At 30.7% G+C, this 23668-nt stretch overlaps 1 protein-coding gene across 6 annotated transcripts in view; it reads right to left on the bottom strand.

The window, feature by feature from the left end:
* LOC140445546 (importin-4-like) overlaps positions 1-23668 on the bottom strand; it is a 550550-nt gene that overhangs the window by 373173 nt on the left and 153709 nt on the right. The window lies entirely within an intron of this gene.

Raw genomic sequence — 23668 nt, 5'->3', positions numbered from 1 at the left:
AATCTTTATGTCGTTAAGGTTCATTGGTAAAAAACGAATGAATATAAATCCCAGTAAAGGGAAATATTATTTTGATTTTCTTTATTTAATTATATTATATTGTTCATGTATTATTGAATCTTATTGAGACGTATCTAAGAAAAGCAAGGGAATGTTATATATTTTTTGTTAATGAAAATTAATTATAAAGGTATGTTAGTTGTTAATGGATATATCAGTCAAGTTAGTAATCTGTGATATAGTATTGTTCTTGGTATCTGATATAAGTAACAGGTGGTATATATCGCTTAGATTCTTGATGTCACTCTTAAAATTAATGGAGAAATCGTTAAGGAAAATATAAGACATTTCAATGAACTCTCTTTTAGATTTATTGTTCTCACGGTGGAGAATTGTGGTGTTAGTATAGTCCATGAGATGACCAGTGGAATGGACATGTTTGGCTAATGCACAACGGTCAGGGTGAAGTCGAGAATCACTTTTGTGTAGTGTAATACGTGATTTCAATAATTGAGATGTTTGACCGATGTAGGAATTGTTGCAAGAGAGACATGGAATGTTGTAGACAATATTACTAAGCCTATCTATGGGAGTCTTATCTTTTATCTTAGAATAAAGATTATTAATTGTTAGGGCTGATCTACAAGCTACATTAAGTTTAATGTTGTTATTATTATTGCCAAAGCTATTTTCAACACTTTTCAGAATCCTTGTTAACCCCGGAGTGATATCTCTGAAATATGGTAATGAAAAATATTTGTTTATAGGAGTATCAGAGACTGGGTTCCCACTTAAGACATTAGGATCAGCATTGTTAGTCGCGAAGGAAGGTGAAATATCTTCGTCATGGATAGTATTAAACAAAATCTTATTAACTAATGGTGTTGGATAAGCGTTTGAAATAAAAAGTTTCTGTAGGATTTGTAGGTTTTTTGTATGAAATGAAGGATCTGATAGTTTTGTTACTCTATTTTTCATCTGTTTGATTAAGTTGACTTTGGTAGAATTATTATGGTATGAGTTGTAGTTAAGGTATCTACCAGAATGGGTCGGTTTTTGATACCAATCTATTTTGATGTTGTTGGTTTCCCTGATCATCCTTATGTCGAGAAAGGGGACGGACCAATTACCATCTTCCCTCTCTATAGTGAACTGGATGTAGGGGTCATAACCATTAAAAGTGTCTAATAGTTCATCTACCTTGTCATTGGGTATAGCCAAAATGATATCATCAACATATTTTTTAATAAATGGAATATTAAAGGATAGTAAAGGAATGACTGAGTCTAATACATAATCCATAACGTAAGTTGCAATGATAGGAGAAATCTTAGCTCCCATAGGGATACCGAAAGTTTGTTGATAGTATGTTGATATTTTAATGATAAATTCTATATATATATATATATATATATATATATATATATATATATATATATATATATATATATATATATATATATATATATATATATTAAACTCTTAAATATTGGGGAAATCTGCAAGAAAGACTCTAATGAGTATCAGTTGTTTCGCCGAACGTTTTCGCCAAAGAGAATTAATTTGGCTTCTTCAGGGCTGAAAGAGAATAAATTATAATTAGCTACCATATATTATCTATTAAAAAACATTGATCTTACCGTAACTTAGAATTGTAGAGTTAGAATATTAAAAAACTTTGCTAGTAACATAATGGTGTTTTTTGTTACTATGTGCAAAAAAAGTTTTTTTTTAATATAACGTTGGAAATATATGGTAGCTTTGAACTTAAAACGCAAAGGTTTACCCAAGGTTAATCGAAAAACCCAATGTAACTACATTTAAAAGGAGGTAATTCTTTGAATTGTCGGCAATAACTAAATTTTTGATTGTTAGAAAGTTTAAAAGTGAGGTTCTGTTTTAGCCAGAACACATGCGCTGACAAATTCAAGTAGTTCTTATGAATCTTTATCAAGAGTGATACGGTTCGGTTCGAGTTCGGGGTCTCAATCTGCCTACTCCCCTCACTCGAGACGTACCAGTATCGTGTTCTGTATTGCAAGAACTGTCTCTCGGCACTGAGGTCTCAATCTGCCTACTCCTCAGTGTCGAGTGACAACCGGTCTTACCCTGTGTGGCTGCTTTTATATTCGCTGTATGCGCGGGAACGGTATGCGCTGACGTGGTCTGAACTGACGTGGCCTGAGCGGTGTGGGCGGGAGGTCGCTGAAGCAAGGGTCGCCATGTTGCCGGCAATCGTTTCGCATCATCGCGCGTGTTCAAGCTGTTAGGCCGTTTTTCGATTTCGATAGCTTCACGAATGATTCTCGATTTTAAGGAGCGGATGGGGGCGATGGTTTTTGCTTTTTCGAAATCTATTTTGTGGCCTGTTTGAATATGATGTTGGGCTAGGGCTGAAGTAGTATCGGAATGTTTGACAGATATAGAATATATATATATATATATATATATATATATATATATATCTTTTTTCTTACTCTTATATAAGTATATATATATATATATATATATATATATATATATATATATATATATATATATACATCATACTATCATTTTCGCATCGATACATTATGCTTTTACCATCAATTTAGCATCGTCTTGCAAAGTAGCATCTGTATATCGACGCTACTTTACAAGACCATAATTTTTTTCCTGTACTTGTTACAAGAATTTTAACCATCTCATTGATTAGAGTGTTGATACCGTGTTGATATTTTAAAATATCCGCTTTCTCTTTTTATCCCTTACTGAGTTATACAAGTTTATTCCAGAAAATGTTTGAGTCTAAAATGATGGTACAGTGAAAATATTATATATATTTAGTTCAAGGTTTTACCGTTTACTCGCTGCCATTATATACATGAAAATGTATATCCCACTTTCATTATCAATCATTTTAGCATCAGAAATTTGGCATCGCTGTTGAATATAATATTACCCACAATGAAATAGTAAATTTAAGAATATATATATATATATATATATATATATATATATATATATATGTATATATATATATATATATATATATATATATATATATATATATATATATATATATATATATTCTTTTCATCCACAAATCATTCTGGCATCATGGTTGGTTAAAAGTAACGGGTTATGATATATATTGCAACTACCTATTGTATCTTCGCTCCAATTGGTCCAGTCGCGACGTACAGCCCCTCAAATGATAGGATTTAACCAATAAAATACAATAAATTGAAAAATCAAATATAGCAGCATGTCAAAAAGGCCTTAATTATATATCTTCGTTTCTATAAGTCCAATCGTGACGTACAGTATCTCAAATGACAGGATTTAACGAATTGAAAACAATGAAATAAAAAAATTAAATACAGCAACATGTCAAAAGGGCCGTAGTCACGTATCTTCAGTCCTATTAGTCCAATCGTTACGTATAGTACCTCTAATGATAGGATTTAACATAGAGAATACAATGGGATACAAAAATCAAATACAGAACAATGTCAAAAGGGCCTTAGTTGTGTATCTTTAGTTCTATTAGTCCAATCATGACGTGCAGTACCTCAAATGAAAGGATTTAACAAATAAAATATAATGAGGTATAAAAATTAAATAAAGTAGCATGTCAAAATGGCCTTAGTTACGTATCTTCGTTTTTAGTAGCCCAATCGTGACGTACAGTACCTCAAATAATAGGATTTAACCAATCGAATACAATAAGATAGGAAAATAAAATACATCAGCTTATCAAAAGGGCCTTAGTTATGTATCTGCGGTCCTATTAGTCCAATCGTGACGTTTCGTACCTCAAATGATAGAATTTAACTAATAGAATACAATGAGATACAAAAATTAAATAGAGTAGCCTGGCAAAAGAGCCTTAGTTATGTTACTTCGATCCTATTAGTCCAATCGTAACGTACAGTACCTCAAATGGTAACATTTAACCAATAGAATACTACGACGTAGAAATCAAATACATCAACACATCAAAAGGACCTTAGGTATATATCTTTGCTCCTATATATGTTATGTCAAAAGAGCCTTAGTTGCGTATCTCCGGTCCTATAGGTCTAATCAGGATATATGGAGCCTAAAATGATAGGATTTAACGAAGTTAATACGATAGTGGAGAGAAATTCAACATGGCTGCATCTAATAACACCTTAAACTGGCAGCAATAAAACGAATTTACGCACAGAGGTATGTGGCATATTACGTGACAGGATTTAGCGAATACCATACGATAACGTCATACATCTCTTTGCATACGTCCACTTTTAGTTAACTACTTAGTATGTATTCAGTACTTAGCTTTACGGTGTTGAGGCATGGACTCTTAAACAGAAGAATGTTACAAATCTTGAAAGCTTTGAGATGTGGTGCTACTGACGTATACTAAAAATAAGTTGAGTGGATAAAATTACAAATGAAGGGGTAATACGTAGAATACATAACGATCCAGAAGTTATACTGAATATAAAAAAAGAGAAAACTTAAACACTTTGGCCACCTGATGAGTTAGTGATGAGTGAATTATTCAAAACAGCAGTAAATAAAATTAGAATCGCCCTAATGATATCCAATCTCCGATAGGAGAGGCACTCAACGAAGAAAATATGAAAGACTCGAAAAATCTCCAACGTTCACTGTTAAACATATTCCTCCCGTTCACTGCACACATTTACTGCTCCTTGACGCTGTGACGAGCATGAGATAGGATTTAACAAATAGAATGACAGAAAACTAAACAAGACAGTGTGTCAAACGTGGAATGCGTCGTAGAACGTGAAATAGCGTAAAATTATATGATGGCCATAGACGTTTCTTTAATACCCAGCAAACGACTCGCTTTGTAAAGTTACATAGGCGGGATCTGTGCGAGAAAAAGTCGATCATTTGTTTTATAATCCAAAGGGGACCATAAAATATTCAACGTTAAAATGTGACATAATGTAACGTTATGACAAGTCTTTTTTCTCCCGCACGGGTGCATGCCTGTGTACCTATACAAGGGGAGTCGTGCATAACCTTTAAGTTGATCGTAATACATAACTGCAACAACAAGTATGTTGACGGTTTGGGTTAGTATATACAGTGCATTCCGTACGTTTTTTAAACATGATTAGGAAATTGTTGACTGGAGGCTATTAAAGAAGTTCTTAAAATTTTTGCAGGTCACCCCCTTTTCTGAATATGGAGTGAATAGTGTTATCCGTTTAATTTTTTCCCCAGTTGAATAATTCCTGCTGGTATTTGGTCTAAGCTTACTTCTTTTCCCCATTTAAGCTGTTTCATAGCTAATTCTACTTCCTCTTTATAGTACCCTGTTCACCTGTTTTGGTAATTTCGGACTATTTCATCTCTTATAATATAAAACAGTTGTTTCAGATATCTTTATCGCGTTTCCTTTTTTTATGGATGAATATGCTGCCGTTTTCATCTTTTACTATTTCATATGGAGCTACACGATTAACAATTCCAAATCAAGAAAACAAAAGTAACACTCCGAATTATATTATACAACTAATAGTCGAAAAATGAAGAGCAAGAGTTAGATGACCAAGAAGCCGAAATCTTAATGACGAACACAAATATAATCGACTAATCAGACAATTAAGATCAGCGCTACATGACGCACGCAATGCCACATTTGAATACTACATTAGTATATTGTCTAAAGAAGATCATTCAGTATGGATACCAACAAAAACACTTAAAGAGACCTGAACAACACAACCCACAAATTAAGAAAGATGACGTTAGTTGAGGAAGATCAGACCAGGAAAAAATGTCAACATTTTCAGAGTACCAGATAATAATATTCAAGCAATAGAACACTGAAAACTTTTGTTTTTAACTGTACGCCCGTCGTGAATGACATACCATTTTTTAAATAACACTTAATATTTCACTTTTTTAGTGTATTTATTTCATGTTTCAAGATAATTCTTTTAGGAATATATTTATTTATAACATACGGTCTTATGGTCTTATTACGGCTTTCAGATTATACGACATAAATGTATCTTGTACCGCACTGCTAATTAAGAATTATGTTTGTAATGCGATAAGAGGTCCGGATATACGAGACACCAGTGACTCATGCCGCACTGATAAAAAGCCGACAGGAATCTGCATTTCTATAAAAAAAGTAGATTAATTTGTTTTGTGTATTAATTTAGTTTAGGTCGAACAAGAGTTGCAGTAAAAGATTTTTCTAAATATAGAGTGTAAACCATATTTCCAATGCTTTATGAAAGAGAACCAGTTTATAATATTCCGGACGGCGTAATAACACCTTATTTTAGAATATTGGTCGATGAATTGAAATCATTGTTCAAGAAACGAATTATTTATGTGCAGATGTTTTACTCTAAAAACATGTAAAACTAAAATCTCGATTAAAAAAGTTGCAACCAGTTACTCTCGATGAAATTTAACCCCATTATTGATTTTACGAGTGATAAAATGGGTCGACAAAAGACCAGTTTTAATCCTTGCAACATTTAAACATAATAGTTGTATCTTGGTTTAATCAAATAAAAAGAAAAATTATACACAAGTACTAAAACCACAAATTATTCTCGATTATAACTTGGTGAAAAAGAGTGTTGATTTTAGTGATCAAGTGGCTTTCGCGTAGTGGAGTTCGCGAAGGCATTTACAAATAAAGAAATGTTGTAACCCTTACGACCAGTTACACCCAAAAATACCATCTAAGACAAAGCGATGTAGATAATACAAAGAGAAGAAAGTGTACAAGATGTTACAAAATTTTAAGAAGAAGCATGACTAGTAGAAAGGCCGATAGAAAAGTTAAAAAAGTTAAAACATACTCTGAAGAATGTGATGGCAAAACTGAAATATATCTAGTGTGCTCCAATGAAGCACATTAAAAAACAATTTTACTTATACAGGAACTATTATTGAGTAAAAACGTATTGTGCCTCAAGTGGCCTTATAGTATTGGAAGTCGTAAGTTGATAGTTTCCAGTAGAACGTTTTTATTGATAATTACCTCCGTAAAAGTGAGTTATAGTATTTATAAAAAAATGGATGTAAATAATATGCCTTCGACATCTAAAAAAGCTAGATGTGAACATAAACGTAGATTGACCACTGCTGAATTACAATCATTGTTAGAAGCATCTGGCGAGGACGATGTAGATTAAATGAATGGTGGAAGTGACTGACGAAATACTTGCACAAAGCCGTTCAGAAAAATCGAGGATTGCGTTTTGGAAAGAGACAACACAAACAGAATTTAAGACTTTTCTCGAGCTTATGTTCCATATGGGGACAATTAAAATGAACCGTCTGCATGACTAATGAAAAAGTATAGGTAACTTCTCTAATAGTGTTGACTTGACTAGACAATTGTTCATAGCCCATATGAAGAAATAACCGAATCCTCACTTGTCAAAGAAACCAAAAAAACGTTAAGTGGTCTAAAAACTAAAAAGTCCCCTATTCAAACTTTTTTTTAATAAAAAATTTAATAATATGTTAAAAGTTTTTTTAATATACCCTAAAACTGAAAGCGCAACGAATCGATTGCAAGTTACAAAATACTTATAGAGTCATACGAGTTTGGACAAGTACAGTTGTTTAAATAATCGCTTTCTGTGATAAACAAATTGAATAAATTGTAAAATATTTTTTGATCTGCTTGATATTTAGCACACTTTAATAACTCATCAATTGCCATGATTTCAAGTAGCTATATTATCTGTCGTTAGTCAAAAAACAAAGTTTTTAACATTTATAAATTACTACAAACATATAATATCTTAGAGTTTATGGTTTTTTGGAATTATCTCAATTATTTATGTATTTAAATTTGGCATTTCTCTACATAGAAAACTTTTTATGGTCTACAACTTTTATTTAAATTATTTTTCCTTTTAAGATTGTTTAAAAAAACAAAGCAAAATCAACTGTACGTCTTTACGAATTTTTCGTCGGCTACCCCTCATACTATTTAGAATTTAAAATTTTGTAAGATTTTTTAAAACTATTTAGCGAGGTTCCGTGAACTACTTTCTTATGGCATGGTCAAAGTCAAATATTATTTTTTTATGTGATTATTCCACAATTATTGGTCGATATTGAGATGAAAATTACATTTTAAATTAACTAATATTTAACGATAGGATTTCCAATATTTAACCTTGTTTATTGTACAAATTATTTAAAAATGTGTATACACATTTTGTACAAAAAACGTTTTTTTGAGAACGATTTCCTGAATGGAAATCAAAATGTTAAACATTAAATAATTAAAAATGTGATTCTCATCCCAATCACAACCAATATTTTTGACCTAATCCCATAAAAATCTAATATTTATCTTAAACTATTCACTGATAGCTTCGATTAAACAGCTTGGAAATTGAAATATGTAAAATATTCCTCTACACAACTCTCTGGGAAAAAATATCTAAATTGAATAAATATAACAACTGAACGTTGATATAAAAAAACTAGTTGGTTGACCCCAGCCGGTCGGCAGGTAGTTTCAATGTCTTCATTTGAACTTGACCCAAACCGATCGATATTTTTATGTTTTCAAATATTATTTAAGTATTAACACTGGCAACATCTATTGGCTTTAAAATGATACCAAATACAGTAATTTTACCTCCTAATGTTAAAATGATGGTTTGATGTAAAAAATTTAATTTATAAAAAAATCGGATTATTGAAAAGCTGACAACGGTGCCAAGCCTACAAAGGTGCACTAAACGAACATACACGACTTATAAATAGAAAATGATAGCTTTTCTTGGTGATGCTAAATTACTGCAACGTGAAAAGAGCTTAAAACGATAGCGGGATGTATGTATATATATTGTGACAATTGGGGTTTATAGAAAATAATTTATAAGTTATATACTACATAATATTAGATATAAAAAAGTATTTGATTATTTTAAGAAGTTATATATTAGAGAATTTAATAAAAATATATTTATGTGAGGGTATTTTTAATAAATTAGCATATAATAATTGTAAAAAGTTGTATTTTAGTAATTTTAATGTTGTAAATAGATTTAAGTGAGCCATGTGCCTAGGCAACCAACTATACAGTGAGTGATAGACAGATATTTATACTCTGAAGTGACGTTTAAGAATATTTACGAATATAAAGTGGGGTTATAATAATATATTGTTTGAAATGTGTATTTTATTAAATTAGAGTGTTAGTTACTAATTTAAATGTTTATTCTGATCTGAAAAGCCTAAATGTCAACAAAATTATCAATGGAACATTAACGAATTATCCAGAGTGTAGAGTGTGACCATTGTTTACAGTCGAACATTCTCGAAATAATGATTATGGCGGTGGATCGAACAGATATTTTTTTCGAGAACATCTATATGGAAGTAATGGAACAAATTGGAACATGATCTCTTACCAGATGGTTCTGGAATATCCAAAAGGATATAAATACCCGTGATTTGGATTCAAGATGGCAGTTTTTGGAAGTTTTTAGTCAGAAGTCAAGCAGTTTATTATGAAAGTTAGTTAGTGAAGTCAATTGTTCACAGTTTTAGTAAGTCAGTCAAGCAGTTTAATAAGAAATATGAAAGTTAGTTGGAGATAGTCCAATTGTTTAATATAGTGAGTTAAATGAAGATTAAAAATTATGCATATAATTTAATGCACATTTATAATTATACACAAATAATTATTGAAGATTAAAAAAAGTATATTGGAAGAAATTAAATTATATTATGGTTGGAGATTAGTATAAATCAACTTATAATAATTGGATATTGGTATATTGAAAAGAAGAATAAATATACTGGTTTGGTTGGTGGTGTATAAATGCTGGTGAAGAAAACTATATCTTAAATTGGTAGAAGCTGATAATTGGAAAAAGTAATTTCACAAAAAACAAGGATAACTGAAGTACGAAGACATTCAGTGGTGATTAGAATCTATATAGTGGAAAACAGTTCATTTAGGCATTCAGTGAAAGAAAGGTACAAAATTTTGTTAATATAATTTAGTTAGTGTCATAACAATTTCAATTTTGAAAATAGTTTGTTTAAATTTTACATTGTCTATAGAATTTAATTAGTTTTATAAGAATATCAATTTAAAGATAGTTTATTTTAAATTTACATTGGCTAGGTTAGATATATATGTGTGTTTCATAATAGTTATAATAAAGATAATTTAAAAAAGTACTTACAAGCTAATTCTTTGAGAACCGCGATAAAAACCCTATATTATTAAAAATACTCATTGCTCATCATTCAAACAAACAACACATCATAACAATATATATATATATATATATATATATATATATATATATATATATATATATATATATATATATATATATATACTGAAAAAGCGATAAACGCTTGTCATCAACGCTGATCAAATAGAATACAAAACTCAAATATTTGGGTGTGCAGCGGAAGATAGGACAAAGAAGTACTCTTTTTAGTAAACCAAGCTTTCGCAAATCTTTATTTGCCTCATCAGGGTGCTACAATAAACAAAATTAGTACAAAATACAGAAGAGGAATTATTTTGCATCTTACACTAATTGATGTTGGTTGTCGTGACGATGCAAAATAATTCCTTTTCTGTATTTTGTACTAATTTTGTTTATTGTAGCACCCTAATGATGCAAATAAAGATTTGCGAAAGCTTGGTTTACTAAAAAGAGTACTTCTTTGTCCTATCTTCCGCTGCACACCCAAATATTTGAGTTTTGTATTCTATTTGATCAGCGTTGATGACAAGCGTTTATCGCTTTTTCAGTTTACAGTGTAATGGGTTTTTACGAGAACATCTACGCTACATATGGAACTGCAGCCGTTGGATTCTTCAAAGGATGGTCGAAGACGAGTCTAAAATTATCCAAAGAAAGAAATAGAAGAATTTTCCTTTTAAAATGTAAGAAATCTGGAATACTTCCGAAACACATTTCACATTGTGCTGTCCCAATTGAGAATTTAATTTACAGGCAAGATACTCACACCCATCTTACGAGAACTTTTATTAACAAATTAGGGTATAAACTTTTAACTATTGAAATAAACATTAATCATAAACTAATAAAATCATTAGAGAATAAATTAAATACCCTTAAGTCAAATATAATTAGTAGTACTAGTGAACATATTTGTAATAATTTTATTCAGAAACAAATGAAACACTATAATTTTTCTTTTCATAAGATAAAAAATAGTAATATTAATAAATTCAACAATTTAAAATCTACTATGTTGAACAACCAACTTATTACTAAGGATGCTTGGATAAAAAATATCTCCCGAGTTGAAATTCCATCAAACGTTATTAAGTTTCTCTCGTTAGGTCCTAAGTTTAGCATTGAACCACGGTTAGGTATTGATTCTCCTATTAAACCGCTTTTATCAGATATTGATTTTATATCATCATTTATTCCGGATCCTGATTGTAGAAATATTGCAATTGCTAGATCGATTAACATAATCACTAATAACTCGTTTAAACGTAGGAGTTCCCCTTCTCTCCTACAAAATCTCTTTGAAGAAACTAAACGCTTCCTCAAATCTCACCCTAAGTTAGTAGTGACTCAATCCGACAAAGGTAATGTTACCGTAATAATGTTGAAAGATGATTACTTTAAACTTTCTCAAGAGATTCTTGATCAGGGTTCATCCTACATAACCCTCCCTAGTGACCCAACTAGTAATATTCAAAATAAATCTAATGCCATAATAAAACGCCTTTGGCAACAGAAACAAATTGATTTGAACACAAAAAAGAGACACTCATCCTATAAAAGTGTTGTTGCAAAATTCTACACCCTCCCTAAAATCCATAAACCTAGCTTAACTATGAGACCTATAGTTTCCTCCATAGGCTCACCAACTGAACATATTGCATGCTTTCTCACCAACATTTTGACCAAAGCTTATGATTCAAATAATGATTACTACATCAGAGATTCTTTTCAAGTTGTTGAGTTATTTAACAGAACTGTATTACCACATAATTATGTTCTCGTTAGTCTAGATGTGGTCTCCCTCTTCAGTAATGTTTACTTAAATGCCGTTCTCCGATCTATTCATAAACACTGGAATAAAATTTCACAAGTATGTAGCATCGATTACGATATGTTTATTGAGATGATAGAGTTCTTGTTTAATTCCACTTGCTTCTCTTTCAATAACAAATATTATAAACAAACCTTTGGCACTCCTATGGGAGCCAGTATCTCTCCAATTCTAGCTACATATGTAATGGATGATCTGTTGGATATTATTCTTCAGGTTGTTCCTTTCAATGTTCCTTTTATTAAAAAGTATGTTGATGACATTATTATGTCGTGCCCACAAGGTTTAGAATTTGAGCTCTTAGACATTTTCAATAGCTATGACCCCCACATTCAATTTACTCTTGAAAAAGAGGATCAAAACCAATCTGTTCCTTTTCTCGACACAATGTTTATTAGAGATCTGGATAACATCATTACAATTGATTGGTATAGAAAAAAGTGTCACTCTGGAAGATATCTCAACTACCACTCTTACCACAAGTCAAGCATGAAAATTAATCTAGTCAAACAAATGACTACACGAGTTCGTAAACTAGCTGACCCTGTTTTTAGAGAGAAGAATCTCAACATCCTTTTACAGTTGTTCCTAGATAATTCTTACCCCGAATCCTTACTTAGGAAAATCATCTTTAACACATCCTCTGTCATACTCAACACACAAGTAAACCCTCCCCAAAATACAGGTGCTATGAAAGTTAGCTCTGATTCCCACTCACAGACTAACAATATTTCTAATATATCTTTTGTATCACTTCCATTTATTAAGGACGTCTCTCCCAAATTGACCAGAATTTTTGCTCAATACCTACCAAATATAAAAATTGCTTATAAAAGCACTCTAGTTGTGGGATCTTTGTACAAGTCATTGAAAGATAAAGTACCAAACTTAGATAAAAGTGATGTTGTCTACAAACTTAATTGTTTGGGCTGTGAAGGTTCTTATATAGGTCACACTTCCCAAAAAGTTTCTAGCCGCTTGACTCTTCACAAGAGTGACATTAGGTTACACCCTGATAGATGTTCTCTAGCCACACATGCTAACACAACAGGGCACTCTTTCGATTTTCCAAATGTAAAAATCCTATCCACGGAGACCAATTATTTAAAAAGATTGTTTCTCGAGATGACTTTCATTTTTCAAGAAAAAGAAACTATTAACAAAAAGACAGATACCAATAATTTAAGCAACTTATATTCATTATTGTTAACTTTGGATAAACATGAATCTACTAATACAGACAATTCATCATCAACAATATAAGTTTAATTATATATGAGATATACAATACCTCTACTACTTCTTCTAAAATAAGTCTTTTTACCTTTTTTGTTTCAAGTTCAGCGTCTATCAGGTATACTATTACCTTTACATTGTTATCATTAAGATCTAACGTTCTATCGTTTTAAGTTGGCAGTAACGAATTCACAACCAATTCTTTGTTTCTGATAAGAATGTTTATAACCTAAATTTTATTTTATGACATGTTCTGTAATTATTTTAACATAATTTTATTTAAGTGTTCATGTATATGTGTTTTAAAGTGTTTTAAATATGTATTTGTTAAAGAACGTTTTTTAAAAAACAATTTTGGATAGTTTTCACCATCATTTGTAGGGGTCAAATGAGTTGCTCATTTCATTTGATAAACATCACGACAACCAACCTCAATTAGTGTAAGATGCAAAATAATTCCTTTTCTGTATTTTGTACTAATTTTGTTTATTGTAGCACCCTGATGATGCAAATAAAGATTTGCGAAAGCTTGGTTTACTAAAAAGAGTACTTCTTTGTCCTATCTTCCGCTGCACACCCAAATATTTGAGTTTTGTATATATATATATATATATATATATATATATATATATATATATATATATATATATATATATATTGTAAATATATTTAAGTGAGCCATGTGCATAGGCAACCAAATATACTCTGAATAAGTGACAGACAGTGAAATAATAGTTACGAATATAAAGTGGGGTTATTTGTTAATTTGAAATGTTTAGTTTACATATAGTTACGGATTTGAAATAGTGTAGTTTATTAATTTAGGTTGTTTAATTTACATATAAGTTTATATTCTGATCTGAAAAGCCTAAATGTCAATAAAAATCTCGATCGAAAAAGAATTCTCTAGAATTAAAAGTGAAACTGGAACAAACCATGAAGTGGAGATATCCAGGAGTGGCTAGTATACCTGATGAATACAAAGCACGTGGTGTTCGTGTGTATTAAGGTATAAAAAATGCTTATTAAAAGCTTAAAATTTTTTATTTTAAAGAAGATCTTTTCGGAATTAAATCATTCCATCATCAGTTTACTAAAAGAGAGAGTAAAAATACCAATATTAAAAATATTGTATGGCAACATAAAAACATTGGAAGGACATCCGTATTAAAATATAATCCTCATGGTATTTATCAAGACTTAAATTACCTCTGATCTGTTCTGGAGTCTTGGGCTAACTGATAGAAAGATAATATGAAAAATCAGTTAGTACCCGTCAATGTCAAGTGGAATGATGTAGTAGGAGCAAAAGTCATTGTGCTTAAGTTTGTGAATAGGCAGTTTTTAGTGAAGAATTGTGTTTTGTGTGTAGTAGGATTAATAGCAATTTTTGGTATTTTAAAAAGGTGGTAGAATGTAAAACAATGAGTGACTGCGATGTAAAATAAATTTGGTATACCAGGGTAAGGCAAAATTTAAGTTAGGTAGTTGAAATTAATAAATCATTTTAAAGGCAATAAAAAGAATGTTATTACCTAATTGTTTCCTTGTATGAAGTAAGTATAGATAAAAGTTGGTTTGAAATTTATGGAAGATGAATCGAGGAAAAAGAAATAAAAGAAAAAGAAAGAAAAGGAAATAGGAGATGAATGTAAAGATGTAAGCTGGGGATACTGAAACTGATTGTGATAAGAGATTGATAGATGTAAAGTGAGTATTTATAAGAAAACCTGTGTGATTAGTTAGATGGTAGTTATTGGAGAGGATGGGAAATTGGATATTGGAAAAGGGGATGTTAGTGTATTAATGGTGACAAGAATAGAGTTAAGTATGGCGGATTATATAAGGTGATATTAAGCAATGGGAAAATAGAAAGAAATGTAGAAGTAAGTAAAACTGGATGTGTAGTTAACAGAAAGAAAGTTAGATCAGGAAAAAAATTGTCGATGAAGTGGAACAAAGTCTCTGTTGATGCTGGTGTGACGATTAACACAATTGGGACTGTTTTTCCTTTCCTTGACTATTTCCAAATCCTCAAAAAGGTCAAGTTTGAGATAATCTCTACCTGGGATGTTATGAAGAAGAGAAATATCATCTGGTACCTTGATTGTGTGATTGTGATATTTGAGATGATGGAAAAAACAAGAAGTGTTCTCTAACTTAGAATGTTCCATGGCCCTGGTTACTAGAGATCTACAAGTTCTACCAATATAAGTGGCATCACAGTCAGAACATTGAAGTTTATAAACTCCACTACGTTTGCTGAAGTCAATAGAGTCCTTACTATTGCATAATGATCTACTCAATTTATTGTTAACTTTAAAGGAAATCTTAATATTTTCAACAGAATTCAGGATAGTGTTTTTGATTGATTCGGAGAGTGTTGGACAGTGAAATGGTAATGAGAAGTAAGATGGGGAATCTGAAGTAATGTTATGGTAAGCTGATTGTTGAAGCAATTTACGTTTCTTTTTATAAATGAGTTTATAGATGATATCAGGGTTGTAGCCATTATTGAAAGCAATCTGTTTGATTATGTTTAGTTCTTGGTTGTAGTTAATGTTGGATAATGGGATGGTTTCTAAACGATGAATGAAACTGTTGAATGCAGATAATTTGTGTGAAATGGGATGGTTAGAATTGAAATGTATGACATGATCTGTTTGTGTGGGTTTTCTGTAGATGCTATAATCAAAGACATTATTAATTCTATTGATGGAAAGGTCCAAAAAATTGATGGAGAAGTTGGATTCTAATTCCATAGTGAATTTAATATTGGGGTGAATATTATTGATAGTGTTTAGTAAGGAAGAAGCTGTATTTGAGTTACCTCTAATGAACACTAAGCAATCATCAACGTAACGGAACCAGTGTAGAATTGTATTGTTAGTCATGATTTGAGTGGATTCTAGAAGATTCATGAAGAGGTCAGCTAAAAAGGGGGAAAGACAACTTCCCATGGCTAAGCCATCAGGTTGTTTACAAAAAATATTATTAAAAGAAAAATAATCTTGTGATAAACAAAAGGAAAGTATCTCTATTATTATATATTTCCGAAAAGATCTTTAAAATAAAAATTTTTAAGCTTTTAATAAGCATTTTTTATACCTTAATACACACGAACACCACCTGCTTTGTATTCAACAGGTATACTAGCCACTCCAGGATATCTTCACTTCATGGTTCCAGTTTCACTTTTAATTTTAAATTGACGATATGGTCATTTGGGCTAACCAATACATTCGTCTGGCTTACAAGGAGGAAACAATTAGAGTTGGACATATGGTTTATTCACCAATGTATTAATAATAAAGTAGTTCCTGTATTCGCTAGAGTTAAAACATCAAAAAATGTACCCAGTACATATGTTGATCAACTACAAACCAAACTCCTCAGGAAAGAAATAGGCAAACATTATTCCAAGTTAGATAACATCAATTGTAATATGAAGGTAATGTACAATAGACTTTTACAACATTTTGATAATCTAGACTTAACTTCTTTTTTGCATGATGTACAGGACAAAGTTAACCATTGTGCTTCAGTAAAATTTTTCAAACTTAATAATAAACTTCACAATCTCATTCAACAGAAGTTACATTTAGTGTCCACCAATTCTTCCAATAATAGATCCAAATTTTCTAACTTCAAATTTCACCCTAGAATCAAAAATTTATCCAATATAAATTTCTCACAAGATGAATTAGAACTCTTGAATCATGGCCTCCAATTTTCTATTCCCACAGACATCTCTGAAATAGACCTACAAGAACTTTCCATAGAAATAGACATAACTTTCAACTTATTTACAACAAAAAAATGTCATTAGAAATAATTGTTTCAAAAAACTTCATGCTGCATACAAAAACTTAACTTCTAATTCACACTTTCATCATCCACATTATAATAGTTTAAAAACTTTACAAAAACAACTTCCCATGGCCAAGCCATCAGGTTGTTTATAAAAAATATTATTAAAAGAAAAATAATCTTGTGATAAACAAAAGGAAAGTATCTCTATTATTGGTGTGATGACTGAGGGATTAGTTGATTTAGATGTGAGAAGGTCGTGGACTAACTGAATAGTTTCATTTTGGGTACAGAAGTAACGAGATTGCTAACGTCAAATGAAAGCATAGTCATATCTGGAAGGAGATTTATGTGATTGAGTTTGGATATTAGTTGGGATGAATTTTTGATGGAAAAAGTGGGAGAAAAACCTGTTATGTCCTTGATTACCCTGAGTATGAATTTAGAAATTATGGAGACAGGGGTGTTGATGAAACTGACTACTGGACGGATTGGAATGCCCTCTTTGTGGATTTTTGGAAGACCATACAGTCTAGGAATTAATGGGTTACTAGGGAATTTGTAATATGGTGCGTGAAAATCAGTAAAAAAAGTAGAATATTTCTTTAAAAAGGCTTTTTGTTTATTAATGAATCTGTTCAGTGGGTCATGTGGAAGTACTATGAAGCCATTATTATTCAAAAAGGTGGAAACTTTGTTGATGTATTCAGTGTGATCCAGAATTACTAAGCAATTTCCTTTGTCTGATTTGGATATTATTAGATTATGGTTTTTTATTTTCTTTTTTATTGAATTTAGAGTTTTTAAACTATTATGATGTGGATGATGAAAGTGTGAATTGGAAGTTAAGTTTTTGTATGCAGCATGAAGTTTTTTGAAACAATTATTTCTAATGACATTTTTTTGTTGTAAATAAGTTGAAAGTTATGTCTATTTCTATGGAAAGTTCTTGTAGGTCTATTTCAGAGATGTCTGTGGGAATAGAAAATTGGAGGCCATGATTCAAGAGTTCTAATTCATCTTGTGAGAAATTTATATTGGATAAATTTTTGATTCTAGGGTGAAATTTGAAGTTAGAAAATTTGGATCTATTATTGGAAGAATTGGTGGACACTAAATGTAACTTCTGTTGAATGAGATTGTGAAGTTTATTATTAAGTTTGAAAAATTTTACTGAAGCACAATGGTTAACTTTGTCCTGTACATCATGCAAAAAAGAAGTTAAGTCTAGATTATCAAAATGTTGTAAAAGTCTATTGTACATTACCTTCATATTACAATTGATGTTATCTAACTTGGAATAATGTTTGCCTATTTCTTTCCTGAGGAGTTTGGTTTGTAGTTGATCAACATATGTACTGGGTACATTTTTTGATGTTTTAACTCTAGCGAATACAGGAACTACTTTATTATTAATACATTGGTGAATAAACCATATGTCCAACTCTAATTGTTTCCTCCTTGTAAGCCAGACGAATGTATTGGTTAGCCCAAATGACCATATCGTCAATTTAAAATTAAAAGTGAAACTGGAACAAACCATGAAGTGAAGATATCCTGGAGTGGCTAGTATACCTGTTGAATACAAAGCAGGTGGTGTCGTGTGTATTAAGGTATAAAAAATGATTATTAAAAGCTTAAAATTTTTTATTTTAAAGATCTTTTCGGAAATATATAATAGAGATACTTTCCTTTTGTTTATCACAAGATTATTTTTCGTTTAATAATATTTTTTGTAAACAACCTGATGGCTTGGCCATGGGAAGTTGTCTTTTCCCCTTTTTAGCTGACCTCTTCATGAATCATCTAGAATCCACTCAAATCATGACTAACAATACAATTCTACACTGGTTCCGTTACGTTGATGATTGCTTAGTGTTCATTAGAGGTAACTCAAATACAGCTTCTTCCTTACTAAACACTATCAATAATATTCACCCCAATATTAAATTCACTATGGAATTAGAATCCAACTTCTCCATCAATTTTTTGGACCTTTCCATCAATAAAATTAATAATGTCTTCTAGTATATATATATTAGTTTTATACAATGCTATTTAGTTCTAATTTCGTTGTATTTACTGATACCATATTTTAGCATATCCTGAAGAAGCAAATAAATTTTGCGAAAGCTTGATTAAAGAACAAAGAGTTTTACTTTCCTGCCCTATTAATGACTGCAACCTCAAAATAAAACTTTATTATAATACCTAACTACTTTATATATATATATATATATATATATATATATATATATATATATATATATATATATATATATATTTATATATATATATATATATATATATATATATATATATATATATATAGTCGATCCGCCGGATCTTTGCACATCGTCATCATTCTTATTACAGGAAATAAATCAAAACATGTGAGTCAAACGTATGTCGGCTATAAGAATTATTATAAAAATTAGAAAATGGCTAATATTACAATTGACGTTTTTATACTTCTCTTTTATTTCATTTATTGCATTTGGAAAACTGGGTACGTATACATTTATGAACGTGATTTTTCAATTTTTGGAAACCTATAGGTTGTCCAATAACATCTACAGTAAATAAATATTTAAACCATAGTAATAAGAAATTAAAGTATTTTTATTGAATATAAGCAAATATATGGTGCTGACATATCGTCAGATGATGTTCCTGTTGTTGGTAAATATCGGTTTAGATTTAAGAAGGTTACAAAAACGAATAGTAACAAAAATGTGATATGAGAAGACTAAAATGTAAGTAAACAAAAGAGACATTTTTAAAGATCAGATAAGAACATCTAATAGAAAAAAGAGAAAAAGAACAGTCAGATGAATGACAAGACACTGCAACTCATGGAAAAAAGAAAAAATCAAAGAACAACAAAAGAATGTACAACAATATTCACAGACAAATAAGAACACAAATACGAAAGGCCAAAGAAAATTGGTTAAAATCACAGTGTGAAGAAATATATTTATTGGAAGAAAAACACGATACGTTTAAAATGCATAAACAAGCAGCTGGTCTTGAGAAATTAAATACAGCTAACAAACTCCGAGATCAACAGGGAAACATCATCACAGATAAAAATCAAGAAATTTGCATATGGACCAAGTTTATCAAAGAACTCTGATGATAGTAGATCCCAACAACCTCCATCCCACATATGTAATGACCACTTACAAATCACATCAAATGAAGTGGAAAAGGCAATATTACAACCAAAAGATGGCAAAGCTCCTGGACCTGACAATGCACATGCTGATCATAAAACTATTTAACACCAACGGTACTCAACTCCTAATAAAAATATTTAATGAACCAAGAACATGGCTGAAGTCACGCCGACGTTTATTGCTGTACCAAAGAAAATCCGTATCCTGCAGTGATTTGCCGACCATCAGCTTAATGAACCATCTTTTAAAGTTATTTCTTAAAATCACACATCAAAGAATATATAGACTGTGCGAAGAAAAATTCAGCCGTAGTACAAAGTTTAGTTTTCGGAATGCAGTGGGTACGAGAGAGGCTCTCTTTAGCATAAAAGTGCTATTTCAACGATGTAGAGATGTGAACTGCAATATATATGCATACTTCATTGATTACAATAAAGCATTCAGGTCAATGAACAGAAAGAGTAAAAATTGGGACCATTCCTTAGAAATTAAATGTAGGATAGAGAAAGCCAAATCTACATTTCAAAAAATGGCTAAGCTATTCAAATGTCATGATTTATTAACACCCATAAAAATCAGGTTACTACCATGTTATATCTTTCCTATACTATTGTACGGAGTTGAGCCGTGGACTTTCACAGACACTACCTGCAGGAACATTGAGGCTTTCGAAATGTGGCTTTATCGTCGAATCCTGAAGATATCTTATACCGGTCACGTTACTAATCAGGACGTTTTATTAAGAATGGAAAAAGAAAAACAGCTGATAACCACAATAAAAACAGCCAAAATAGAATACCTTGGTCACATCACTAGGAACAACGAAATATATGGATTGCTGCAACTAATTTTACAGGAAAAAGTAGATGGAAAACGAGGCTCAGGAAGGCGAAGGATTCCCTGGCTGAAGAATCTATGTATGTGGTTCAACACAACAACCACATATATTTTCAGACCAGCAGTGTGCAAAGTACAAACTGTCATGATAGTCGCCAAGATCCGAAACGGGTAGACACTACAAGAAGATCTAAAAAACGGAATATAAATCTGCTCCAGTGCTCCATCATCTTAATAATTTTGTTTATTCAGTGTTAAATATGGTTTTTAGACTTAAGTAATCACTTTGTTTTAAAAAATGGTCATACAAAAATTAACACAACGAACTTCAAATAAAGAAATCTGTGCATAATAAATTAAAAAATAGAAAACTTTTGAGCTGGGTAAAAAAGAATTTATTATAACAATAATATAATTTAAATATTTATTGAAGCCTCATACACTATACAGCCACGTAGCCAATCATAAATTTAAGAATTCTTCACTGTCAGAATCTGAGCCACTCATATTACCAGTGTCTATTATGATTGGTTGAATGTTAGTGTCAACCATATTTTTTTCTCGGATATACCACTTTGTAATAATTTCATGAGTATGTTTCACACATTTTTCCCAAATTTCTGTGTTACATTGGTTTAGTGCCTCTTTCCACATATTTATAACAGCACTATCAGAATGTCCATCTCTACCAAGATGCTTATTGTAATATGACTTGCAGTTTGCCCAAATTAATTCAATAGCGTTGAATTCACAGTGATAAGGATGTAGTCTCAACACTTCATGGCCGTGTTCTTTTAGTAGTTCATGCTAACAGATGTTTTGGCAAAAAATGCAACTTCTTTATCCCTTAATTCATTACTTATACTTTGCAGAGTAACATGTTTCTCTAAAAAAAAGAACAGATAAGTACAGAATAAACCACACTGTTATAACTAGTTCAATGAAAAAAAAAAGTAATATTTTGTTTTTATAAAACTATAAATTATTTCAAATTAAAAAACTCACAAGAAAATTGACTTAATATCCATTAATGTATTCAGCAGAAATTTTCTTAAACTACTCTCAACAATCTTTTGTACAATATACATTTATATAAAGTATTGATTAAAAAGTGCCTTCTGGTTATCATGGTACATGATACCATTATCTTATGGTATATCAAATTCAGATTGAAGAAATTGGTAACTACTTACTTTGTTGGTACATGTTGTATATGTACTGTATTACGCACTGCCATTTTTGATCCCTCAGACAGATCAGTTGTTTTGTTTTTCGGACGAGGTCTACTTTTGCCTGGCTTTGAAAGAATGTGATTATTTTCTTTCCTTTTAATAATTGTACATACTGTTCGTCGTTATATTTTTAATGCAGCAGCTACTCTCTTAAATAAAGAATTGTTTAATGATTTTCATAAACGAACATACATTTCAATATGTTACCTGTTGAACAGATGAAAATGGCTCCAAAGGCACTCCATTTACTTTTTCTAATTCGAAATACTCCAACACATTCAACACAAGTTGCTAAGCTTGAGAAGTCAAAGGCTTGCCAGGCATACTCTAAAAATAAAAACCTTTAAAAATATTTCATATTGTCCGTTGACGTAGTTTTAGCTATATTTAAATAATTAATGTCAATTTAGAGGTTCAAAAAATATATTATTCGTTATTAGCTAATACATGAATTCTTACCTTAATAAATTGAACACGAAGGTAAGGGATAGTCGTTATAACAACTGTTTGTTAAAAAATATGTATATTTAAAGTATGAAAAAGTATTGATTATTTAAATCAAAAGAAAATAATTTATAAAAATATTACACTCTGTCAAAACAAAATTTCCAATTGTCATGTCAATTGTCAGTAGACGAATCAATCAGCGATCATTGTTCTATGGCTGTCTTTGTTCAATGCATGGTGTTGTCTATGGACAGGCGGTTTAAGTTAATAGTTTTAGTTTCTGTGAGTAGGAAAGAGACGTAACATAAAAAATAATTCGTGAATAATGTGCACATACTTGTGCAAAGATCCGGCGGACCGACTGTATATATATATATATATATATATATATATATATATATATATATATATATATATATATATATATATATATATATAAATTAAGGTACACTCGGAGAGTGGTGGGTTTTTCGGTCAAAGTGGAGAAATACAAGACAAACAAGGTGGCTACTTCATCTATTTATTGAAGACGTTTCGCTTTCTTCTAGCCACCTTCATATATATATATATATATATATATATATATATATATATATATATATATATATATATATATATATTGAGATGATTGGTGTTTAAAGAAAATAATTTATAAATTATATACTAGATAATATTAGATATAAAAAGTATTTGGTTATTTTAATAAGTTATATACTAGAGAATTTTATAAAAATTATTTATGTGAGGGCATTTTTAAGAAATTAGCATGTAATAAGTGTGAAAAGTTTTATTTTAATAATTATAATGTTGTAGATGTATTTAAGTGAGCCATGTGCATAGGCAACCAACTATACATTTAAATGA

Source organism: Diabrotica undecimpunctata, chromosome 7 (assembly GCF_040954645.1).
Source record: "Diabrotica undecimpunctata isolate CICGRU chromosome 7, icDiaUnde3, whole genome shotgun sequence".
Taxonomy (NCBI): Eukaryota; Metazoa; Arthropoda; class Insecta; order Coleoptera; family Chrysomelidae; genus Diabrotica; species Diabrotica undecimpunctata.
The sequence above is the reverse complement of the archived record's forward strand: the minus strand, read 5'-3'. Positions and strand labels throughout refer to the sequence as shown.